Source organism: Pongo pygmaeus, chromosome 3 (assembly GCF_028885625.2).
Source record: "Pongo pygmaeus isolate AG05252 chromosome 3, NHGRI_mPonPyg2-v2.0_pri, whole genome shotgun sequence".
Classification (NCBI taxonomy): domain Eukaryota; kingdom Metazoa; phylum Chordata; class Mammalia; order Primates; family Hominidae; genus Pongo; species Pongo pygmaeus.
This window is the reverse complement of record NC_072376.2, coordinates 84,140,633-84,164,572: the sequence shown is the minus strand read 5'-3', so window position 1 is coordinate 84,164,572 and position 23,940 is coordinate 84,140,633.

The following is a 23,940-nucleotide window of genomic DNA, read 5'->3' as shown; positions in this document are numbered from 1 at the left end:
TACACCATGTTATAGAAGAATATAAATAAGAAACTAGTACCTTAATCAGAGTAATACCTGGCACTTAGTAACAGCATGGGAAGTTTTCTGGTTCCCATGTCTGGTTCATGGAACAGCTCAGACACAGCCAAAAAAAGCCAAGCACATAGAATTACGTTATACTGGAGGAAAACATTGTTTTTCTGGGCCTTCAAGATAAACATTTTAGCATCAGGCCATACCAGCAGAGTTAGAGAGAAAAGTTACAGGAGCCAATAACAGTTTTCATCCTAGACCTTCTGAAGGGGAGATTTATTATCTCAGACTTTCTCAAGGGAAGAAAGAGGAAGAGCAGAAAGTGTCGATGTATGCCTTGCAAATCACATGCAGTGAGAAACAGCAAAAGTTAAACTTCTGAGATTTTAACTTGAGAAACTTTAAGAAAAAAACTTTACACACAGAAATGAAATTACCATTATGAATGAAGAAAATAACATTTCCAATCTGAAACTATGGAAATTAAATAGCTCTCAGAAAGAAATATGGCAGGAATACAAATTGTTTGCAGTTTAGAAGATGACTGTTAATGAAACATTTCAGAATTATAGAACAAAACCTCCTGCAATTTTATTAAGGAGATCAATATTCAGGAAAATTTTGTTCTAACATAAAGAACCAAATTTTTAATTTCATAATAGTGTACCTTTAATATCAAAGCTCAATCTTTAGGAAACTTATTAATAATTCCGTTCTAATTATAGCCAATTTGATCACTCACAAATTTCTGTCATATTCATCTTTCACAAAATTTAACACAATTTAGATCTTTAAGGCATTAAACTTTTATTTTATTTTATTTTATTTTTTTATTATACTTTAAGTCCTAGGGTACATGTGCACAACATGCAGGTTTGTTGCATATGTATACATGTGCTGTGTTGGTTTGCTGCACCCATCAATTCGTCATTTGCATTAGGTATTTCTCCTAATGCTATACCACCCCCATCACCCCATCCCACCACAGGCCCCTGTGTGTGATGTTCCCTGCCCTGTGTCCATGTGTCCTCATTGTTCAGTTCCCACCTATGAGTGAGAACATGCAGTGTTTGGTTTCCCATCCTTGCAATAGTTTTTAACTATCAAGTGTTCACCTAAGAACTTTAAATATTGAGTAATTTGACAATAATTTAGAAGATACAGCTGTTTTTATTAAACCAATGACATTAAATTAGCCATATTTATCAAAGAGTTACAAAAACAAAGATCATTCTGTTTTTAGGCTAAGTGTATAGTTTTATGAATTTAAAACATCTGGTAGAGACAAAGACAAAGATAAAACTGTCTGACCAGTCAATCTAGGCAAAAATGTATGCTGACAATTTTAAAGACACTTGTATTTTTATTTTACCAATAATTTTGAAAACAGCTTAAGTCACAAAAACTAAAAGACATTTGGCTTAATTAATACATCTCTTATATGTGTTCATTTAGTTAAGCTGATCTGAATATAATTTTTTCAGAGATTTCTGTCCAGTGACACCAGATTTTATTTTGTAGATAAAACATATAACAATACAGGTACATATGCATGAACACACCTAAACACTTCTACATATACACAAGTAAAGAGTTTATGCTTTAAATATAAAATTTTAGTCACGAAATAGTAATACAAACTCATCACTTTAGAAAAAGACAATCGGATCCAAATTACATTTCTGACAAAATGGGACCTGTTTACATTGCTAAAGTTTATTTGACCTGTTAGGTAATCTAATAAAGGCTATGAAGCAAAATTTGGATAAAGGAGGTTTTTTTTTTTTTCATCTCTTTTTTCTTCTTTTTTCAGTTTCAAATGGGGTCTGGTTAAATTTTTAATGTTTGCATTTTAGCTAGGACTGGGTGAATTGCATAAGAAAAATCAAAACTTCAAGTACCTTTGAATTTTCAGTAACGAGTCTATCTTCTGTTTGCTGGTCTGGTTTGCTTGACTAGTCAATGAAGGCATGAAACCATTTCAGCAGTTTTTCAAAGTTTTCTGGCCCTTGCATGGCAGACAGAGCAATTTTTATGCTGGACAGAGACATAATATTTTTGCTCTGATTTCAAGATTTTGACCTGTATAATCTGAGAGCTTAACTTTTATACACATTTCTCTGGCATTTCCTTTTCCTTCTTTCTTTTTCTTTTTGTTTTTGTACTATTAATCCTTTCATTAACTGTTCTATCACCCTAAGCAATTGTTAGTCAAGCAAACCTAAAATTACATCTTCAAAATGTATCTAGGTTGATGGTTGCCATGGAACTGTTGTAATTTGTAAGACCACTAATTTGAAAGCTCTTTAAGACATTTTTTTTATCTTGGCTGCCAAAAGCAGTGAGCTTTATGTCAACACCAACAGAAAAGTCAGCAGATTCAAAGTACACAGAAAAAAATGGACAGATAACTTAGGAGATCTACAAGTTAAGTTTGTCATTGTAAGAGTTTTTTAAAGAGAGTTTGGATAATGACCATTGAGCTCTGAATTTTTCTTGATGTAATTTGCCTATCAGTTAAAAAATATGCATGAGAACAGGCCACGGTATGCAGGTGGCTAAAGTCCCAGAAAACTTGGCAGACCTTAATGTTTTAATCCAGGCAAGCAGATAAAATAAAGTATTAAATTAGGCATGCAGAAAAGACATGCCTCATAGACAGAATGTAAATTTTACAGAAATCAGAGTACTCAAACCAGGAGAACACTTGTCCTTAGACCATAAAGTACCTTCCAAAAACACAAAAGATTTTTATTATCTCAGGAGGAATGTAAGGTCCTTTATTCAACTGCCCTTATCCAAATCAGATTCCAAATAATGTCTAGAGCTTCTACCAAACAGAAAGGAGGGAGGCTCAGCCTGAGAGAAGACTCACCAGGGCAGAAAAGGCGAGTTGAGGAAGTGGGGAGCTGAAAGGCCTCAAGTGAATTCTGCAATTCATTTCCAAGAGTTGTCATTTCCTTTCTAAAGTGATCTTGTGCCAGGTCTCACTTCTGGACACTATTTATGTCAACTTAAATAACAAATAAGAAAGAGGCTTTCTAAAAGAAAAAGATATTTATTTGGGAATAGGGCTGCAATGGGACTACACGTGTCATAGTGAACTATGTGTGTATTCAAAAAGGTCAAAGAAGACAAAAAAATTTTTAAGAAAAAAATGAGGAGGATTACATAATTCTTTTGAGATAACGATCCTTGGCTACAGGGATCATTAACAAGGATGGTGCCAGTCCAAGATTAGACAGGCACTTGCTAGGCAGATGTCCTTGCAGAAGTATTTTTTTGTGTGTAAAGTTGCAAAGTTGTGGTTTTTGCAGTCTTTTGTGGTAGTTTAATTAGACATATAAGTGTGAGAACCCACTTTTTATTGTCTTTCCTGGCTCTGTTTATCAGAATTTTATTTTGTTTTTAACACAAGTGACTTCATTTTGATTCTGACAACTTTCTCAATGAACAAAAGGGCTTAGAGATGAAAGTATTCATAAAGACAAATTTATCCATTCAAAGAACCAATGCATCATCAATGCCTGCCATTCAAACACTACCAGGGACACACCCATAGTTGAAGAGTTGGTTTTATTTTTGTTGCAATGAAGGAGAATCTACACCATGGCAAATGCTGGGGCAACTTAGCAAGAGGGTGTGAGAAAGACTTATTTTAGGATTTGGACTTTGTGTTAAGTGACTTGACAGAGGATCTTAAAAAGCTGAACTTTGCTCTGGCATGGCTGCTGTCAGAAAAAGGAGGATAGTTCTAAGATTGTTTATCACAATAAATCTAATCTAGAAGATGAGCAAAATGAAATGAAGCTAAAGCCTGTTTGGTGAAGAGGCAGCAGTCATGCATATTAGCCAGGATATAGAGATGTCTGAACATTTTTGTGGTCTGGACAATACTTATGTTTTTGTCTGTGTTCAGATATGATTACACAGTGATTTTGTTTTTGCCTTGATCCTTCATGGCTACAGCCTTGTTTGATGTCAGTGTTCTGGGAAATAGCACATGACCAACATAAGAATACTATGACTTAGCTATGAGTGCCAAGCCAGTTACTGGATGTTAGAAGCAGTTTTTCTTTCTAGCATGGATACAAATAAGTGATTTCTCCAGGTGCATGTGCTTTCTCCTTAATCTTGGCATAGATTCATTTTATTTCTTAATTTCAGGTAATAGTGAGGAATTTAGTATATACCCCCATGGCGTTGTATTGTCAATAATAGAACTTTTCTTTAAAAAAAATACAAATTTGTTATTTAAAATACAGTGCCACTCAAAGATATATTTGTTATCAATGTTCATTTTATTTTCCAACTTTAAGATACTGTTTTGAAATGAAAGAGGCAATTGTTTGTGAAAATAAGTTTCAAAAAATTTATTATAATACAGCAATTGGAAGATAAAATTATCTTTCTTGTTTCTTTGTAGAGTCTACTAAAATAACATAAAAATATAGAATATAAAAATATATGATTTCCTATGTTTTGAATGTAGTATGATCTTTTGTAAAAGTAAAATACTCTTAAGAAATTCAGACTACTGTAATTACAAAATATTATAATTTAGAATATGAAAATGCCATATTTCCATCTGTCAGAGAAAAATCACTATTAATAAATATTCTATTGAATGTATAAAGCACATATGTATATATTTATATCTATAAATATAAAAAGAAATCACATTATCTATACAGCTATAAAGCACTTCACACATAAATATAGCACATGCAATGAAATTCTATTTGTTAATATAGATTATTGACCCAATTCCTTATTGTTTAGATTAAATTAGGCCCTTTGGCTAATTTCTCCTATTAAAATAATGCTTTGCATATTCGTCTGATTATTTTTTTAGATGTTACATTGCTGGAACCAAGCATTTCCATCTTTTATATTTTGGTACTTACCACTGTCAGATTTTACCCAAGGAAGATCCTAAAATATACAGTAAAACATGTAAACAAATGCTTATTTCTTCATGTACTCACTAATATTTGACATTAGTCACTATTTTATTTTTGTGAATATTTACATGCAAATGAAACCAAACGGCTCTTCAGCAGATACATCAGCATCTCCTGGATCTGATTCATAGGGAAAACTCCCTGAGACAGGAACAATAGCAGTCATAGTACCCCTACCACCCTTGCCTCCTTGCCCTATCACAATCTGAAGCACTGGGCAGTGATCTGGCAGGAAAAAATATCAGCTCAGTGAGAGAGTCCTTGACCCATGGACTGTGCGGCCTTTAAGTCTGTGATTAGGGATGCATCTAGCTCTCCCCTAGTAGGATCAGGGACTGGGCTATAGTAGCCATATGATGTGTGAGAACCTTAGCTCCATCTCCTCCCTGCCTCTTCCCAGTATACTCATGTGTCTGGGGTCAAAGCTTTTCATTACAGATAGTTATCAGAGCAACCTGGTGACAGGATTCACATCAGCCTCTGTTGGCTGAGAGAGTGCCAAGCCTTCCCATGAAGTACAGTTCCTGGGGTTGATCAGGACTGACTGCCTTGAATACTGGACCATACCAGTTTTTTTGGGAGCTTTGCTAGGGTGGGTGAAGATTGACGCTTCTGGAAAGCCAGCTTGCAGGGATTCACAAAGCACAAATTAACCCTTAACTCCCAATATTATCAATGAAAAATAATATCTCATTATTAAAGGGTTCTCTAGATGGACAGAACTAATAGGATAGATGTATATATGAAGGGGAGTTTATTAAGGAGTATTGACTCACACGATCACAAGGTGAAGTCCCACAATAGGCCGTCTACAAGCTGAGGAGCCAGGAAGGCAGTCCAAGTCCCAAAATCTCAAAAGCAGGGAAGCCAACAGACAGTACAGCCTTCGGTCTGTGGCCAAAGGCCCGAGAGCTCCTGGCAAACCACTAATATTAGTCCAAGAGTCCGAAAGCTGAAGAACTTGGAGTCTGATGTTCCAGGTCAGGAAGCATCCAGCACAGAAGAAAGATGCAGGCTGAAAGACTTAGTGTAGTCTTTCCATTTTTCTCTTCTGCCTGCTTTTATCCTAGCTATGCTGGCAGCTGATTAGATGGTGCCCACCCACATTGAGGGTGGGTCTACCTCTCCCAGTCCACTGACTCAAATGTTAATCTCCTTTGGCAACATCCTCATAAACATACCCAGGAACAATACTTTGCATCCTTCAATCCAATCAAGTTGACACTCAATATTAACCATCACAACTCTCTATGTCCTAGATCAAACACACTATCTCTGCTTCTCGTGCTTCTTTTCCTGCACCCCAATCAGCTTCTCTCCCAGCCTTTCTTCCTCATGTCAGCAAATGGTACCATCCAACTCACAGCTGCACAGTGGGAAGACCCAAGAATCAACGCTGATTCTTCTCTTCTCCTCATACTTACATATAATTGATCTGCAAGGCCCACAGACATGAACTCTAACATACATCTCAAACCAGATATCTTTTCACTACATCCACTCTTAGTGCATGTAGTCCAAGCCACTTTTCTGCAGTAACCTCCTAATCAGCCTCCTGTATATCCACCTCTGCCTCTACCTTCCACAGAGAAGTCCAAGAGATGCTTTGCTCCTCAGGGTTTCTCTACTTCAGCACTGTTGACATTCTAGACTGGACAGTTCTTTGTTGGAGGTGGAGGCTGTGCCTGCATTGTAGTATGTTTGGTGGCATCCCTGGCCTCTACCCACTAGGTGCCAGTGACAAGTCCCAACTTGTAACAACCATAATTTCCCTAGACATTGCTAAATGTCCCCTAGGGGCAAAATCACTCCAAGATGAGAACAACTACTGAAGGTTTTCCTTCACATTCTGATAAAATCCCAGTTCTTTCTGAACCTGCAAGCTTTAATATGACCCTATCACATCTCCCATCATTCTTCCAGTGTTCAGTCTGCTTTAGGACACTGGCCTCCTTATTTTTCTGGGAACCAGAGATATTTCCCTTTTCCTGGCCTTGTGCTTGTTCCTTCATCTGCCTTAAGTGACTTTCCCCCAAATCAGCTCATAGTTTACTCTCTCATTTCACTGGTTACTCTCTCATTTCACTGGTCTCTGTCAAAATGCCATGGAGACAGAAAAGTCCCCCCTGTATAAAATACATTTCATTGTTAATCATTCTCTCTTTATCCTGCTTTATTCTATTTAGGTAATTGTTCCTATTTGATATTTTATTATTTAAATATCTTTTTATTATTTGGCTTTCTAAATATGTCAGCTCCATAGAACATGTGACCTTCTTCATGCCTACCCAACAATAACCCAGAACCTGGTATCTTATTAATAAGTAAGTAATTGTAATAATAAGTAAGTAATTATTGAATAAATTGGTGGTTAAAATAATTTAAAAATATTTCAAAGTATTTTCTTCACTGTGTAAATGAAAGTGAGAAATATATAGAAAGTCATTCTTGTATCTACTTCAGAAGTAGACAGACAACAAATATTTTTTATATTAACAATCCCAGAAGGAAGAACTGAGAAAAAAATATTGTTTTCAAACCATGACTCAGAGAATAGTCCATAATTATAAATCAGCTCTCCTTACCCCTAGGCTAATTCTAATGCCAAACTGTTCTGCCAGTCTATATTTTCTGATCATAAAATTGCATTTCAATATGTGTTTTATGTAATTACAAATGCTTATATTTCTGGCAAATTCAATAAAAGCAGATAAGAGGTAGGTTTGCAAACAAAGGTCATAACAGCATTTTATTTTACTAGTCTATTACTGACAAAAATTTTCTATGACAACTTATCAAAACTTCTAGCATATTATATTGCTTCCAAATATAGTTATGATAAACCACCAAAAGCTATTTAGCATAGTCATTTCTTCCTGTTTATCAAATAATTAAGATAGTTGGTGACTTAAGCTCATTTAAAAATGTGATACATAAAATTGTATAAAAATTAGTTTCATCAAATAGTTGTAAATGATAAGCATGCTGTCCTACTCATGCTTCTGAAATTAATTTGTAATTTTACTTCTTCATTAAAATTGTATTATTTTTCTAATCAAATTTATCTTGATTATATATGCCTTTATTTTTTTTCATTGAAAGTCACTTTTCTACACTCTTTAGTACAATAACTTCCACATTAAAAAGAAATACATCATTGGTTTAATATAGCAAAGCTATAATGCTAACATTAAGATTAAAAATGTGTATTAGTGCTAAATTTATATGTTACTCAATGAAATGGGGAAACAACAGTGCTATATTTAGCATTCATTTAAAAAATGCCTTTATTTGGTATGATTAAACAATACAAAGTAAGTAATTTTAAATGTGTGTATTTTACTTTCTTCCACTTAAACACAATGAGCAATCCTAGCATTACTAGTAGCATGAAGATCTGACATTTTAAACCTCCTGATGTACTGCAATAAGAAATCCACAATATCAATAATATGGTATTCTTGCTGAAAATGTCTAGACGAGGTAATCATGAGGAGCTATCAGATCAATCCAGAAAATAGCACCCTTTACAAGGGAACTGGACTGGATCCTTTAAAACACTCAATATCGTAAAAAGCAAAACAAAACAAAAAGGTTCAGGGCTCTTCTACTGTTATGTATCTAAAGAGATAAAAGACACATAACACCTCAAGGCTGTGTGTGAACTTTGACTGCAGCTTATGAATCTTATTACCTAAGACAAATGAATAAAAGGCAAGTAAATGAACAACTAACTATCAAAATATGTATCTTGTGTAATTGAGACATTTTTAAATGTGTGTTGCATATATTGTGATATTTTTGAATTAGTGAAACTTTTCTTAGGTTAATTTAGAAGACTGCCATACTTTTTGCAGATGAATGCTGAAGGTGAAGTGTCATGATGTCAGCAACAAAAGTTCAAATGTGTGTTGAGGGAGAGTAGTAAAATATGGCAAAATTAATCAACTGTGAGTAAATCCAGGTGAAGACTATGTAGACATTCTTTGCACTGGTCTTTCAATTTATCTGTAGATTTTTAAATCTAACAAAAAAATAAGCAGCAATAAGTTTTCTTTATTATTATTATTATTATACTTTAAGTTCTAGGGTACATGTGCACAACGTGCAGGTTTGTTACATATGTATACATGTGCCATGTTGGTGTGCTGCACCCATTAACTCGTCATTTACATTAGGTATATCTCCTAATGTTATCCCTCCCCCTCCCCCCACCCCACAAGAGGCCCTGGTGTGTGATGTCCCCCTTCCTGTGTCCAAGTGTTCTCATTGTTCAATTCCCACCTATGAGCGAGAACATGTGATGTTTGGTTTTTTGTCCTTGCAATAGTTTGCTGAGAATGATGGTTTCCAGCTTCATCCATTAAAAATAAATTTTTATGTTTCCAAGTGCTATATAGTATATCCTTTTTTCTTTAAAAGTTATTTTGATTTATTGGCATTTTATTTCAAAGACAGAACAATAGTCTTAATTTCATTTTAAGTTTGCTCAATACATATGACAACTAAAGCAGAACAATTTTTGGTTTAATTATGTCTATGATTGACAGAAGTACCAAAAAAAAAAGAGGCCTGTAGAGAATGTGCCTCTGGGTTTCTATCATATATTTGTACTATTCTTTGGCAGGGAGAAATAAACTACTAGGAATTTCATTGTACCTATAGGTCATTTCGCTCTAAACTTATAAAAGCATGACTCAGTTATTTCCAAAATTTAACTCAAAAACATTGCTTAAAATATATATTACTGACACTTTGAAAGTATAGTTCTCTTTTGCTTATGTACAATACATAGGAATATTGGTAAGTGAATACAAAGGCAGTCAAAAGAGTTAAATTTCATTCATTTAAAAACATTTCTTTATCATTTACTACTGGAAAGGTGTGGGCTATCATGGCTGTTTTAGAGTTGAATATGATTTGCTTCTTGTGCTTAGGGAATTTTCAGGCAAGCTGTAACAATAAGAAACTGTCTGCCTTCAAGTTGAAAGTGACCTAACAAAGATATGCATAAATGCTCTGAGAAGACAGGATAAAAAGATTTCTTATTCTTAAGGAAAACATGGAAAATTCACTATGGAAGATATAATATGTAATCCTGACTTTAAAGGTTATGAGGCTCAGTTAGAGAGTAGAAGAGTAAGAAGCAGAAGAAATATTATTCTATCCTACTTAAATCAGAGATACGTAACTTATTAAAAATTGTACTACGGGCTGGGTGTGGTGGCTCACGCCTGTAATCCCAGCACTTTGGGAGGCCAAGGCAGGTGGATTACCTGAGGTCAGGAGTTCGAGACCAGCCTGGCCAACATGGTGAAACCCCATCTCTACTAAAACTACAAAAATTAGCCAAGCATGATGGCACATGACTGTAATCCCAGGTACTCGGGAGACTGAGGCAGGAGAATCACTTGAACACAGGAGGCAGAGGTTGCAGTGAGCTGAGATCGTGCCATTGCACACCAGCCTTGGTGATAAAAGTGAAACTCTGTCTCAAAAAAAAAAAAAAATTGGGCACTACAAAGTAACTACATTATTATTTTTATTATTTGTAATTCAACATAATCACATTGCACAAATTGAATGAGTTGGCCCTATTCTTTTTTAGACATAGGTTAAAAACACAGTATAGACTTCTGCGTTGGGCTATGATGGAAAAACAGACTCAAAAATTATGTGACCAACATAAACAACTTAAAAACTATGTTAAGCATATGAAACAACTGTTTTCAGACACAGAACAATAGGCAGTATGGGTCTATGATCTCTGAGAGAAGAAAAGGTACAAATGAGATGAGTCCTGTGACTTCCCTAGCTGTCTACCTAAATGCACTTTTGGTACCACAGTATAGGGAAATGCACTCACTCCAAGCAAAGCATGGTATTTATATTGAGATGTTACTATCAAATTGCCAGAAGCTGGTGACAAAAAGAACAATCTTAAGTAGATACAAGGAAAATAGTAAGAATGATCATTGACTTCTTGTAAGAAACAATGTAATTGAGAAGACAATGCAAAGTTTCAGCATCTTTACCATGCTAGGGGTACAAAAACATCAACCTAGAATTATTTATCTAAAAATAAAAAAAAAGAAATTTAATTAAAAATTAAAATGTATCTAAAATTAAAGAAATTGATTTAAATAAAAAGAAATTTTAATTAAAGAAATTTAAAATTATAAGAAAATTTATCAAGAGAAGACCTGAATTTAAAAAAAAGGCTAAAGGAAGTTAGTTTCTCAGTCTTAAGGGAAATGATCCAAGACATGCATGGATCTACACGAAAAATTAAGAGCACTGGAAAATGGCAGAATTTTAAGTTTTTCTTATTTTTAAACTCATATGAAAATAGAACTGTGTAAAGTAAATGTATATTAACGTATTTTGAGGTTTATAATACAGGTTGACCATCCCTAATCCAAAAATCTAAACTTTGAAATGTTCCAAAATCCAAGAGTTTTTGAGCACCAACATGACACTACTAGTGGCAAATTCCAAACCTCCAATCTCATGTGATGGGTGCACGAAATTATTAAAAATATTATATAAAATTACCTTTAGGCTGTGTGTATAAGGCATACATAAATTTCTTGTTTAGACTTCAGTGTCATCTCAAAGAAATCTCACTATGTATATGCAAATATTCCAATATTTGAAAAAAATCTGAAATCTGAAATCAAATTCAGTGGAACACTTCTGGTTCCAAGCATTTTGGATGAGGGATGCTCAACTTGTATAGGTCAAAATAGGACAACAATAAGACAAAGAACAGGAAGGGGGAATGGAAGGTTTTTATGTATAAAATGATAAAATTGTATTTGAATGGAGATTTTGATATGTTGTAGATGCAATTACAAATCCTAGAACACAAATGCCCATCAATGATAGACTGGGTAAAGAAAATGTGGCACATACACACCACAGAATACTATGCAGCCATAAAAAAGAATGAGTTCATGTCCTTTGCAGGGACATGAGTGAAGATGGAAGTCATCATCCTCAGCAAACTAACACAGGAACAGAAAACCAAACACTGCACATTCTCACTCATAAGTCGGAGCTGAGCAATGAGAACACATGGACACGGGGAGGGGAACATCACATACCGGGGCCTATTGAGGGGTTGGGGGCAAGGGGAGGGAGAGCATTAGGACAAATACCTAATGCATGCGGGGCTTAAATCCTAGATGATGGGTTAATGGGTGCAGCAAACCACCATGACGTATGTATACTTATGTAACAAACCTGCACATTCTGCATATGTATCCCAGAACTTAAAGTAAAAAAAAAGTTAATAATGATGATAAAACTAAATCCTAAAATGCTCAATCTAAAAGAAGAATTGAAAAGAAAAAAGTAAACAAATTGCAAGATTTCAACCCGACCATAACTAAAATTACATTATAGTGTAATTATAATGTATAAACATTCTAACTGAAATATAATAAGAAGCATATTAGCAATTTAAAATTTTATAGTAGCCATATTTTTAAAAATTAAATCAGGTAAATTCATTTCGATAATACATTTTATTTAACGCAACCCAAAATACCATTTTAATGTATAATCCGTTAAAAATTATTGAGATAGTTTGCATTCTTTTTTCATATCAAGTTTTCAAAATCCTATGTGCATTTTACATTTATAGTACACCTTAATTTGGACTAGCCAGTTTTCAAGTGCTGAGTAGTCACATTTGGTTAGTTAGTACCATACTGTATGGCACAGATCTAAATGCTCCTATTAAAAGGAAGAAAACATTAGTGTATTCATACTATCAAGACCCAACCAAATGCTGACAACAATAAATGTACTTCAGATATAAAGACATAAAGCAGAAATTAAAAGATGGAAGAAGAGAAACCAAAAACAAACTAATCATAAGAAACTAGAGGATCTATATCAATGTCAGACAACGTAGACTTCAGAACAAAAACTGTACCAAAGGTACATGAGCATTTTATAAAAGTAAATTGTTAACTTATTTTGAAACAAGACATAACAGTGTTATATGTATAGGTGTCCTATGACAAAACTTCAATAGACATGAAGCAGAAATTGACAAAACAAAAGAGAGATACAAATCTACAGTTGGAGAACTATTCTTCTATCAGTAATTACAGAAGAAGAAAATCAATGAGAATATAAACAACACGAACAATACTATCAACCAACTTGGCCTATTTCACATTAAAAAATCCATACAATAGCAGAACACATACCTTATGCTGTACATAGAAAAATTGGAGGTACACCTGGAAAATTCAGTGAGATAGAAAATATGCTGGCCCATAAAACAAGCCTCAATACATTGAGAACAACGGAAATCATATAGAGTATGTTCTTTGGCTAGAACTGAATTTCATTCAGAATTAATAAGTAAACAGTATCCACAACATTCCCAAATATTTGGAAATTAAACAACACATTGTTAAAAAAGAAAATCACAACTGGAATTAGAAAATATTTGTAAATAAATAATGAGAATGTAAATATAGTTGCAGGATAAAGCTGTAAACTGTATTGCCTAGAGTTAAAAATATGGCTCTAAGTGTTTATATTAGAAAAGAAAGTTTAAAATCAATTATTTAACTTTCCACCATAAAATGGTAGAAAAAGAGGAGCAAAATATACCCAAAGAGGCAGAAGGAAAGAAATAACATATAACACCCAAAATCAATGTGATAGAAAATGGGCAATGGAGAAATTCAATTAAATCATGTATTAGTTTTCTACTGCTGCCAGTAGCAAATTACCACAAATTAGCAGCTTCAGACAACACAAATTTAATGGCTTAAGACAAAACAAATTTATTAATTTACAGTTCTAAAGATCAGACGTCTACTACAGGTCTCACCAGAATAAAATCAAGGTGCTAGCAGGCTGTGTTCTTTTCTGGAGGTTCTGGGGGAAAATCTGTTTTCTGCTCAGATTGTTGGCAGAATGCAGTTTCTTGCAAATACAAGGTAGTGGCCTGGTTTTCTTATTAGCTCTCAGATAAGACCTGCTTCTAACTCCTAAGAGACACCATTTCCATTAGGCCTCTTCCTCCGTCTTCAAAGCCAGAAGTGGATTGTTAAGTCGTTCTTATGTTGCCCCTTTCTGACTCTTCTTAAGTAGTCACACATGTCTCTGAACCAGGCATCAAAGGTTCTCCACTTTTAATGATTTATGTGACTACACTGGGCCCACTTGAATAATCCAGAATAATTTCCTATATCAAGACCTTTAGCCTCAATCACATCTGCAAAGTCCCTTTTGCTACATAGGTAATGTTAATAGTTCCAAGGGATTTGGAGATGGGCATCTTTGGGTGCCATTATTTTGCCCACCACAAAACTGTCTCTGAAAAGTTCAATAAAATTAATAGCCTTTAGCTAGACTGATCATGAAAAAAAGAGAAAACACAAATATTACGAACATTAGGAATGAAAGAGAGGATATTACTAAATATGCTACAGGTATTAAAAGAAATTTGGGGCAATATTATAAACAATTATATGCTAGCAAATTTAGCAAGGACAAAATGGACATATCCATTGAAAGAAGTATATTACTAAATCTGATCTAGGAATTATTAGAAATCTTACTAGCCATTTAACTCACAGAGACATTGAATTTGTAACTTGAAATATACATAAAAGCCAAGAAAAAAGAAAAATATAATTCAAAAATGATTTATTATTTATAAGCAGTAGTTAGACTTTGTCACCAGAAGAGCTCCTGTCATAACAGGATGCCAGAAGCATGGAACTCAATTGAAATAGGGAAAAAAAGGCATCTCAAACAAGATCTGGTACCTGGGGCTGCCACCACTGAAATATCTAAAAGTCAACAAAGCAGATACTATACTTTGAAAGAAAAGAGAATGTGCAAATGGTTTTATTCTCTAAATCTATTAAATACTAAATTAGCCTTTTGATGACAGATTTCCCTACATTGAATTTAATTTCATGGGCATGGACTCTGATAAACTCCAAAGCTGAACAGGGCAGATTTTCTCACTTCTTCCCATGTTCTTCTCCCTAGCACGTACTTAAAATCACCAATTGTAAATTCAATATAGTTGTTTTCATGGTACCAGGGAAGGAAGAGTGAGTTCAGGGGAATGTTTCTGTGAATAATTCAGGACAAAATCACCCAGCCATAACTTACATTACTTCAACCAGAAATAGTGGAAGATTAATAGGCATTGTAGGGACTCAGGATTGCATTATACATCTCCACTCATCTGGAATACAGAAGTGAACATTGCAGTTTGCAAGCTAAATAACCCCAAATTGTGACTATGATGAATCAATAGTCAGTTGTTCACAGTGATATCATATAACAATTGTGACGTAAGCTAATTTTCCCTTTGCCTTTTTCTTTTATACATTTAGTTTTGCCATTCTTAGAATATGATTCATATCTAAATGATACATAAATTTTAGTTGATAATTTTAGGGGTTTTTGAAACCCTATATAATGGTAAAATAAAAAAACATTTTTTCTAGCTAATCTGAAGATAACATAAACTTTGGTTATTAAGAAACTAGGAAACTTCATTTTTTAAAATTTAAATATGAATTTGCAGATAGCTGTTTTATCAATATTCTATTTTATATGCATATATAAATTTGTAGTCACAATTTTGAGGAATTAACCTTTTAGAGCATTGCTTTGATGTCCAAAGTAAAACATAAATTTATCTAATGCATGCTAACATAAAATATAGATATACTTAAGTTTCCCTGATGTATTTATATCTATTATTATTGATAAATTATTGATAAAATACTTCAATATCTTGATGATATTCCAACATTATATGATTGTATAATCTGTACTTAGAAGCTTATAGGAAGGAGTCTTGTTAGTTTTTCAAGTCAAGCCATTAAATTCTTGGACCATTAAATTCTTATAACAAAATAATTCTTTAAGTAGAAATTACTTCTGTATAAAAACATATAGTAATCTGTCCCCTGTTATCTATGGTAGCAAATGTTAAATCTGCTTCTTACATCACAAGACAGATTGCCTTTAATAAAAACAAATATAATCCTGTAATTTCTAGGATTGTTTATTTTTCCAGAATTTCTCTTAAGTTGCAATTATAAATAAATGTAATCCTCCATATGTACTCAGACCAAGGTAGAGTTTAGTAAGATGATTCTCATCATTTCATGTCCAGAATACTGCTTATCAAATATGCACTTTTAATAATCCTCAGTTGCAATAATAAGTGAATGCAGCAAAGTCACAGGATACAAAGTCAACATACAAAAATCAGTTGAGCTTCTATATTCTAGCAATGAACAATCCAAAAAGGAAATTAAGAAAACAATTCTAATAGCACCAAAAATAATAAAATATTTAGGAATAACATAACCAAGGTTGCGAAAAACTTGTACACTGAAAACTATAAAACATTGTTGAAAGAAATTGAAGACAAATAAATGAAAAGACATCCTTGTTGATGTATTGGAAGACAATATATTTAGGATGTCGACACTACCTGTGTTGTACAGATTCAATACGTTCCCTATCAAAATCCAAATGGCAATTTTTGTATAACTAGAAAAACCCATCTTAAAATTCATATGGAATTTCAAGAAACTCAAATACCTGAAACAATCACAAAGAAAATTTAAAAAGGTGAAAGACTCACCCTTTCTATGTTCAAAACATATTACAAAGCTACAGTAACTAAATAGCATGGTGCTGGCATAAAGGCAGACATGTAGATCAATGAAATAGAATAGAGAGCCCAGAAATAAACCCTTATGTATATAGTCAATTGGTCTTTAACAAGAGTGAAAAGGAAAATCTCTTCAACAAATAGTGCTGGGAAAACTGGATAGCCACAGGCAAAGAATGAAATTAGGCAAATGTATACAAAAAAATGACTAAAAATGGATTACACACATAAACATAAGACCCAAAACTATAAAATCTATAAAAGATAGCATAGGGGGAAAGTTGTATATTTGATTGGCAATGGTTTGTTGGATATGACAACAAAGCATGGGCAACAAAAGCAAAAATAGACAAATGGGATTACATCAACATTTAAAACTTCTGTGCATTAAAGGACACAATCAACAGAGTGAAAAGCAACTTACAGAATGGGAGATTATATTTGCAAGTCATTTATCTAATAAGGGATTAATATCCAGAATATAAAAAGAATTCCTACAACTCAACAATAAAAAAATTATCCCATTAAAAATGGACAAAGGACTTGAATACAAATTTTTCCAAAGATGATCTAGAAATAACCAACAAGCATATGAGATAATGTTCAACATCACTAATCATTGGATAAACGCAAATCAAAACTGCAATGAGACCTAACACCCACTCAGATGGCTACTATCAAAAAGAGAGAGAAACTAACATGTGTTGGCGAGGATGTGGAGAAATTGGAACCTTGTGCACTGGTGCTGGGATTATAATATGGTGCAACTGCTATGGAAAACAGTACAGCAGTTACTTAAAAAATTAAAAATAGAACTACCATGTGATCCAGCAATCCTATATATGGATATATACCCAAAGAATTAAAAGCAGGCTCTCAAAGGATATTTGTATACTATGTTCATAGCAGCATTAGTAGCAGTAGCCAAGAGGTTGAAGTAACCCAAATGTCCATCAAAAGATGAATGAAAAACAAAATCTGATATACACATACAATTGAATATTACTCAACCTTACAACGGAAGGAAATCCTCTCACAGGCTACAGCATAAATAAACCTCGAGGATATTACACTAAGTGAAATAAGTCATTCACAAAAAGACAAATACTGTTTTATTCCACATGCATGAGTTATTTAAAGTAGTAAAACTCATAGAAACAGAAAGTAGAATGGTATTTGCCAAGAGCTGGGTGCAGGAGAAAATGGGAAGTTGTCGTTTAATGGATATAGAGTTTCAGTTTTGCAAGATGAGAAAATTCTGGCAATCCATTGCACAACAATGTGAATATACTTAGCATTATTGAACTGTACACTAGAAATAGTTAAGATGGTGCATTTTACATTATAGATTTTAGCGCAATTAAAAAGAAAAAGAAACCTCTCAGTTATACCTTTAGCTCACTGAGAACTTGTATTCATCACAACATGTTGATCTATTACACGTGAAATGCCAACAGTTGTTTCCCCAATTATGAAATCATGCTTTTCATCAGGTCAGACATTTAAGGAGGTGCCAAAAACACAACAATGAAGATAAACATTTTAATGAAAGATTTTTAATGCATCAAAATTAATGCAAAAATCCATGGCAGACAGAATATCAAAATTTAAATAAAGACAGAATCATTAAAAGTGGCATATTCAGTTATACTGGAACCTGAGGCCAAAGGAACAATCAGTAATACTGATCCAGGGTTAACCTTTTTGTCTCCACCCACTCTCAAATGCTCTTGCCACAACCTTACCAACAAGACTGAATTCATCTGTTATAAACTCTATCCCATTTCTTCCTCTTCATCTCAGAACTCTCAGAATCTTTACTTCCTTACTCCTGTTTTCAAGATGTTCTTCCGGTAGAAATTTGGTATATTTGGGCTCATCTTCTTTCCCGTAAAGACCCATATAGGTCTTTCCTGATTATGTATTTCTGTTTATCATATAATCACACTCCCAGATACTTGGGATTGAATTTGCTGCTTTAACTCCACCTTCTCTGTCAACAACTATGTCCATTCAATGGTGAATTCTAATTCTAGTGCAGAGGCTAACTCAGTCCATCACTTCTATTCCTGCTGCTTCCTCCTTATTTAACATAATAGTTGTATTTACAAACCACCTTTACTGATACAGTCTTTTTTTTTTTTTTTTTTTTTTTTGGGATGGAGTTTCATTCTTATCGCCCAGGCTGGAGTGCAATGGTGGATCTCGGCTCACTGCAACCTGTGCCTCCTGGGTTCAAGCGATTCTCCTGCCTCATCTCCCGAGTAGCTGGGATTACAAGCATGCGCCACCATGCCCAGCTAATTTTGTATTCTTAGTAGAGATGGGATTCTCCATGTTGGTCAGACTGGTCTTGAACTCCTGACCTCAGGTGATCCACCCCCTCGGCCTCCCAAAATGCTGGGATTACAGGCATGAGCCACTGCACCCTGCCACAGTCTTCAATTTGTTGCCAGTTAAACCTCATTAAAGTATCTCCTTTACAATGCCATGCATCTGTTGTCACAGTTCAATCCCTGGGCAGGAGTTTTTTTTTTCTCCATAGTTATGTACATTTTACTCAATTCCCAATGACCAGCCACCACTTCCGTGAAATCTTCAGTGATCAATAAAACTAGAAATTATCTTCCTGCTTCTGTATGACTATGAAACTTTTTACATCAGCCACATGAGATTTAAATCACCAGTTTTGATCTTATTTAGACATATCTCATCCCTTATAAATGGTAAGCTCCCAGAAAGCAAGGTCCATGTATTTACTTTCAACACCCAGCAGAGTGTTGCAACTTGAAATATATATATTTCTTGAACAAACAAATAATCACTTTGAATCTCCTTATCCAGTAAATTCTTCCACATTATAAATTATATAACACCAGCCACTTAAATGCTGTCAGCCCTGAGGAAAAGACAGAGAGAGGTTCATAAAACTTCAGAAACAAAATGTCTCCCTAAGGAATTGAACATATTTTATTTGTTTACAGGTTAGAAAGCTAAAGTGTTATAAAAAGTTCAACATGTTCTGGGCCCAAGGGAATCACTAGATTGTAATAAAATATATTAACATTGTCATCTTAGAATAAAGTAGAATTTTGAAAGCTTACAATGATGATTATTGCTAGTATGCTTCTGAGACCAGAGAATTATTTTTACATTAATTAAATTTAATAATACTCTGCTGAAATTGTTATTCTGAAAGGACATACCACACATTACCAATTCATATAGCTTTATAAAAGGAAAATATTATTTTCATCTTCTACAGTAATAAATGGGCTTATATTACAGCTACAGAAGTAATATCTTTAATTTCTAAGATATTCAGGTAAAAAAACTATTCCAGAAAAGAGAAACAGACAGAAAATGCGTATTTGTTTTGTGATAAGTGTTTATTGAGCATTTATTCTCCCGGGCACTTTTCCAGACTCAGGAAGTATATATAATGAGAAGAAATCATAATTCCTGCTTTCAAAGAGCTTACAGCTTTGGATGGACAAAGCCTTCTAAATTATGTAAAAAATAAATTTCAAGATAACACACAGTTAAATGGTAAAATGCTCTAAGAATGCAAATAAAAGTGAAACTCACTGGGGTTTTTAATAGACAGAGCTTCATGGCAGGGGTTATATTAATGAAGAGTATCCTCAATCTTTAATGAATATAACTAGAAAAGAGAGAATTCTAGGAAATTAAACCAAAGCATGAAAGTACACTTGAGCCGAGTAACACTGTGATGGAAAACAAATGAATTTGGGAAATTTACGTGTATCTTGTAAATTCAGGTAAAAGTCTAGATGAAAGAAATAAAGCTAATGAATACTTAAATTTTCCAAATTGTGTATTTTCCCATCATTTAGTAAGTATTATTATGGAAAAGTATAATAATAGTATCCAGGAAATATTAAATCTGTATCTTCTAAAAGCTCATTTTACTCCTAAAATCTGTCTATATTTGTTAAGAGTTAATTCAAAATTAGTTGAAATTCTCTTATTCTTATGGGCCCAATCATTCACGTATTCATTATTTCATTCAAGAATTTTTTTTAATGTTTGCTGCATTCTGAATTGAGGCCTGCGTGAATTCATTTAATAGCTGTCAAGGACATTTTGACATATGATGAGGATCTGTAAGGGGTGCACCTGGTACCCACTTTGTGTGGAAAGAAAAGTATCCAGAGGTGAAAATGTAAATGGATTCCTGGACAGTGACAAGAGTCCTGGCCAGCTGGTCAGAAACCTGGAAGGAAAAGCCAGAAAGATTGGAGACAAAGAGTTGTAGGGGAGAGCCTAATGGTGGAAACATGGTAATGTGCACAAGTATCAAAAGTTTGGTACCACATGTTAATGCATTCTAGAAATCTTCTACCCTGGAAGGACCACTAAGCAACCAATCTGCCAGTTGATTTTACCTTTTTTCATTGGTCATTCCAGAACAAGTAATATCATAAATACTAACTTTTCGCTTCCCCTTCCTTTCTTTTAGATTCTTGAAACTAATACAGTACTTCCCTCTTATCCATGGTTTTCTCTCCAAGGTTTCAGTTAGCCATGGTCAACCCTAGTCTAAAAATATTAAATGAAAAATTTCAGAAGTAAACAATTCATAGGCTTTTTTGTTTTTTTTTTCCTTTTTTTTTGTTCTTTAGTTTATTATTTGTGGCTTATTTATCCAAGAAAGAAGATAAATTTTAAATTACATGCTATTCTGAGTAGCGTGATGAAATCTCACACCATTCTGTTCCATTCTAGGGACATGAATCATCCCTTTGTCCAGCATCTCCACTCTGTCTCTGCTCCCTGCCTCTTAGCCACTTACTCGCTGGCTCTATTGTCACATCAGCTTTCAAGGTACCACAGTGCTTGTGCTCAAGTAACCTTTATTTGACTTAATAATGGCTACAAAGCAGAAAAAATAGTGATGCTGGCAATTCAGATACGCCAAAGAGAACCCTTAAAGTCCTTCCTTAAAGTGTTAAGGTGAAAGTTCTCAATTTAATAAGTAAAATGCTGGGGTTGCTAAGATCTGTAAGAACAACTCTTCTATCCACAAAATTGTGAGAAAAGAAAAAGAATTGTATGCAAGTCTTGCTGTCATACTTCAAACTGCAGAAGTTATGGCCACAGTGCATCATGAGTGCTTAATTAAGATGGAAAAGGCATTATATTTGTGGGTGGAAGACATGAACAGAAACATGTTTCGATTAACAGCAATTGGGTTCAGTACTGTCTGTGGTTTCAGGCTCCCACTGGGGTTGTTGGAATGTATCCCCCATGGATAAGGGGGAATAGTCTATTATATCTTAGGATACATTTCTCATGCCTGTTTCAAAGCAAATACTATCTGAGCAGAAGTGATAAAACATTGAACTCACTCTTTTCTCTTATACCCAAGTGTTATCTCCAAAGAATGAGATTTACTAAGTGACAGGATTATAAGATGGCAAAAGTAATGTACTTGAATTCTGGGGGAAGAACTTGAAAGATGAGAATAAAGATACATTTCTATCACAGTATTACTTAGGGTTAACCTTACTATTATAAAATACAGGTGAAAGAAATGTAAATAAAACATATGCAACCAAAGGGCCTTGAGAATTTACATAAGTAATAATTATTATATGTTTTTATTTGGCATTAGAACTTTCCAGCTTAAACTAAAATAATATTCATTTATATTTAAATTGTAGTTAATATTTAAACATTCTTACATTTAACCATAATGAGATCTGTCAATATTATGAAAAGAGAAAGCTCAGTTCACTGTGGCTCATTTATTCAATCTATTTCCTTAAAGTCTATTGAAATTATGCTTGAGCCATTGTAGATTAAAAATTAGCTAAGATGGCCAATGTATTGATCTAGTGATGATGTGATATGTTTATACAACAAAGTTTGTAAAGTCAGTGTATAAGTTTCTCAGATTTAATATTAAACTTGTCTGCATTTAATCAACCCTATGACCCCATTTTTCTACCTGATCATTAACAAATAGGCAATAGGTAACCTTATTATAGTTTTTAAACCATTGTTGTTTTGGGAAAAACAAATATCAAGCAATTTGTTACAAAGATCAAAAAAATCTGTCCAAAATAGATTTTAAATAAGCTTTAATATTCACAAAATAACTTAACATGTGCTTTTTATGTTACCTTGGATATGTGGATAGCTTGGAGAGATATATATATAGATATATAGATATATAGATATCTCCATTTTGTAGCTGTAGAGAGAGTGAGCATGCCATTTCTTTATGTACCTTTAATTAAATGTTATAAAAGTGGTCTTCCTTTCAAAAATCAATAACCTCAATCCAATAGCAAGTAAAACATCAGACAAATTTCAATAGAGAGACTTCTACCACGTACCTGACCAGTATTCCTCAAAATTGTCAAGGTCACCAAAAACCAGGAATGTCAGAGCAACTGTTACGGCCAAGAGGAGCCTAAAGACACATGACAACTGACTATATTGTGGTATCTTGTATGGGATCCTGGAAGAGAAGAAGGACATTAGATAACAATTAAGAAAATAAATTTATGAACTGTAGTTAATAATGTATTAAAATTGGTTAACTAATTATAACAAATCTACCATACTAAGGTAAAATAGTCATCGTAAACATGCATTCTCTCATGTATGGACTGTGAGCCATAGTCTTTTCTAAGAATCCAAAGAGGAGCATGAGGCTGGGTGTGGTGGCTCACATCTGCAATCCCAGCATTTTGGGAGGTTGAGGTGGGAGGATCACTTGAGCCCAGGAGTTTGAGACCAGACTGGGCAACATAGGAAGACCTTGTCTCTATAAAAATAAAAATATTAACCAGGCATGGTGGCATGCACCTGTGGTCCAAGCTATTCTGGAGGCTGAACTGGGAGGATCCCTTGAGCTCAGAAAGTTGAGGCTACAGCGAGCCATGATTATGCCACTGCACTCCAGCCATGGCAACAGAGTGAGACCCAGTCTCAAACAACAACAACACAACAAACAAACAAACAAGTAAACCAAGAGAAGCATTGATGTCCCTCTCCTCTACACTGAAGAGCCAAAGCTTTCTGCTTCCCAAATTTAACCAGACCTGCTTTCTTCACATGTCATATGATATATGAGCTCTGCTGTTGTTTTACAGGATTTAGAGGGTGAACTTCCCACAGAAATATAGAGTAGAATCTCTCCATATTACAGAAGGAGGAAAAAAGTCTCACAGCAGCTTAGGCTTCCAGAAAATTTTTCTAAAAAAACGTACCTTTGACTCTAATTATGTCTGGTTCATCCATAGACTC